Genomic DNA, 3,932 nt, shown 5'->3' on the forward strand with positions numbered 1-3,932 from the left:
TTTTATGAAGGGGAAGATTTTGGGGGAAGATTGTTACTACACCATTTGGAATATCTATCTACATCTAGAACTGAATTACCTAATACACAGAAAACTGGGACAAATCTCAAGAGAATTATATTCAATTTAAAAAATCTCCAAAGGTTACATACCATATGATTCCATTTATATGATATTTTTTAAATAAAACAAAACAAGAGATATGGTTTACAGACTAGGGTTGGCAAGGGTTAGGGCAGTAAGAAAGGAAAAGGCTGTGGTTAGAGCCGTTACGAAAGTCCTGGATGACATCTTCTTCCAACAGAAGACTTTTTAGTCTACACTTAAAATCTGTTGTTCAATGTAGCCACCTTCATGAATGATCTTAGCCAGATTTGGAGAACTTGCGGCAGCTTCTCTATGAGCACTTGCTGCCTCACCTTGCACTCTCATGTTATGGAGAAGGTTTCTTTCCTTACTTCATGACCCAACTTCTGCTAGCTTCCAACTTATCTGCAGCTTCCCCACCTCTCTCAGCCTTCCTAGGATTGAAGAGAGTTAGGGCCTTGCTCTGGATTAGCCTTTGCCTTAAGGGAATGTTGCGGCTGACTTGATCCTCTATCCAGACCACTCGAACTTTCTTCATCTCAGCAATAAGGCTGTTTCAGTTTCTTACCATTTGTGTATTACCTGGAGTAGCACTTTTTAATTTTCTTCAAGAAGTTTTCCTTTGCATTCAAAACTTGGTGCAAAATGCCTAGTTTTTGGTCTGTTTTGGGTCTTGACATGCCTTCCCCACTGCACTTAATGATAATGAGCTTCAGCTTTTCATTTAAAGGGAGAGACATGCAACTCTTCCTTTCACATTTAATACCTAGGGGACACCATAAGATTATTCAGTGGCCAAATTTCAATATTGCTGTTATCTCAGGGAATAGGGAAACCCAAAGAGAGGAAGAGAGACAGGGAAAGAGAAGATCAGTGGAACAGTCGGAACACACAAAACATTTATTCATTAAGCCTGCCAACTTTTTTTTTTTTTTTTTGAGAGAGAGAGAGCACATGGTAAGAGGGGCAGAAGGTGAGGGAGAGAGAGAATCTTATGCTGGCTCCGCGCCCAGCGTAGAGTCTGACATGGGGCTTGATTCCATGACCCTGGGATCATGACCTGAGCCAAAATCAAGAGTTGGTGCTTCACTGATTGAGTGAAGTCAACTTATATGGGTATGGTTTGAGGTAACCCAGAATAATTACTATCGTAATACAAAAGACCACTGATTACAGACCACCATAACAAATACAATCATGAAAATTTGGAATTATTGTGAGAACTACCAAAATGTGACACGGAAACACAAAGTGAGCAAATGCCGCTGGAAAAATGATGCCAATAGACTGTCTCGATGCAGGAGGGCTAAGAGCTTTCAGTTTGTTAAAAAAGAAAAAAAAAAAGAAAAGAAAAGAAAACTAATAATATCTATGAAGTGCAATAAAAGAAAGCACAATAAATAAAGGTGTGTCTATATTACAAAACTATAATAATTATAACAGTATGTCACTGGCATAAATAGAGATGCATAGATCAACAGAGCATAATACAGAGCTCAGAAATAAACTCCTGCATATAAGGTCAGTCAATATTTGACAAGGGACTCAAGAACAGCCAATGAGGGAAGAACAGTCCCCAACAAATGGTGCTGAGAAAACTGGACGACACATAGAGAAAAATGAACAGAAGCCTTAGCTTATGGAGACCTTATTTGAAACACTTGGCTGTGCCTCACCTTTCTCCAAATGTTCTGAGTCTCCTAATAAGCAATTCAGTTGGCTGATTCCAGCTCCCCATCCTGTCTCTCCCCTCGAACACTCACAGAGCCAGCAGACAGTCAACATGGGAAAAGAAAGGATCTGAGTTCCTACAAAATCAGAAATTGACCATATTAAAAGTTCTTGACATTTCAGAGACCTCAAGCATTAAATCACATGGTTATTTTAATTTTGACTCCGGCTGTAATTCCAAACTTTGTGATTAGAAATGTGTAGACTTTTTGATATAAATTTATTGCGTTTTAAAATAAAAAGTGACATAATCATATCTTTAAGTCTGAACCTTGATACTGTGCAAATTGATTCAAATTTGGATGGTTTTATTGCTTCTCAAAGTTATATTCAAATGGTATTCAGTGAGTACACAGAGGTACTATTTGAGAAAGTATACTTTATCATTACCTTGACATATTTAATATCATAACTGTGAATTTTAATATAAGAAAACTTTGAAATTTATTAAGTTAGCTCAATGCTCTGATTTGAGATTACTGAGGTATATCTGAACTGAAATGGTCAAAATATAATACTAAAAATATAAGTAGTATAAATACCAAATATAACTGTAAATATAAATATAAAAGCATAACGTAACACTAAGAAATAATACTGTGCATTTTATTTTTTAAAGATTATTTATTTATTTATTTATTCATGAGAGAGAGAGATTGAGAATTAGCAGGGGGCTGGGGGAGCGACAGAGGGAGAAGCAGATTCCCCACTGAGCAGGGAACCTGAGCCGAAGGCAGACATTGAACCAACTGGGCCACCTAGGCACCCCTACAGTTCTTTAGGTTTAAATAAGAAAAGTGGGCTTTAGTATTCTGTGAGTTTAATTGACAAAAAAAAATCAAGAATCACTTAGTGGTCAAGAATAATATACAGAAATTCAAACTATTTAAGGATTACTCTTAAAATAATTTTAGTAATATATTGTTAAGATCTAGCATAGTCACAGTCCTATTTTACAGTAACACCTCCAGTCTTGATTTTTCTTTAAACCCTGTTCGAAGCACTTTGATTGGTATTATGAGAGATATAAAGATGAAATAGGCCCTATCCCTGCAAGAAGGAACCTGTAAAGTTGTTTTTTTTTTTTAAAGATTTATTTATTTGACAGAGAGAAATCACAAGTAGACAGAGAGGCAGCCAGAGAGAGAGAGAGAGGGAAGCAGGCTCCCTGCTGAGCAGAGAGCCCGATGCGGGACTCGATCCCAGGATCCTGAGATCATGACCTGAGCCGAAGGCAGCGGCTTAATCCACTGAGCCACCCAGGCGCCCCGGAACCTGTAAAGTTTAACTCACAAAGCTTACCGGTGAATAGGTAAACTCTCAGCTCCAAGCCACTCCCTTTCTTTTAGCAGAAAACCTGGCATCCTAATTCAATGAAAGAATTAAGAAATTCATCTCTATCTCTGTGAGCCTCTCTCCCTCCAACTTTGAAAGGAGGGTCGTGGCTCCCGTTCCAGTATGACCCCGACCCTTGGGCTTTGGTCCATCTCCTCCCTTTCTTTGAGCTTCTGGGCCCAGGGTCCTCATTATTCTCTTAATGGATTTTTGCCTGAGCCCCATAAGGTGTTAAAGACTCAAAGCAACCAAAAACACAAGCTGAGGTATTCTCTCTTCCACTGGGAAGTGTCTCTTCCTTTCCATTGAGTAGGACACACCTGCCCTTCCGCTTCTTCCCATCTTACCATGTAAGGGAAGAGAGAGTCCTGTTGACATTTTGTTAGTTGTCCTGCTGGATAACTCACGTTCTGGATTTGGCTGATTGCTTCTTCATACTGGTTTTACTTCGTCCTTCTGGCCAGGCTCTCCTGTAAACTAGAAGTTTGTTCTAATGGCTTAACTAGATTTAGGCTGAATATTATTGGTAGAGGCACCTGGGTGGCTCAGTCATTAAGGGTCTGCCTTTGGTTCAGGTCATGATCCCAGGCTCCTGGGATCAAGCCTCGAGCCCCACATCATGCTCCCTGCTCCACGGGAAGCCTGCTTCTCCCTCTCCCACTGCCCCTGCTGTGTCCCCTCTCTCGCTGTGTCTCTTGCTGTCAAACAAATAAATAAAATCTTAGGGAAAATGTCAAGGGGAGATGGAGAGGAGAAGGGAGTTGGGGGAAATTGGAAGG

The sequence above is a fragment of the Mustela lutreola genome, chromosome 13, assembly GCF_030435805.1.
Source record: "Mustela lutreola isolate mMusLut2 chromosome 13, mMusLut2.pri, whole genome shotgun sequence".
In the NCBI taxonomy this organism is placed as follows: Eukaryota; Metazoa; Chordata; class Mammalia; order Carnivora; family Mustelidae; genus Mustela; species Mustela lutreola.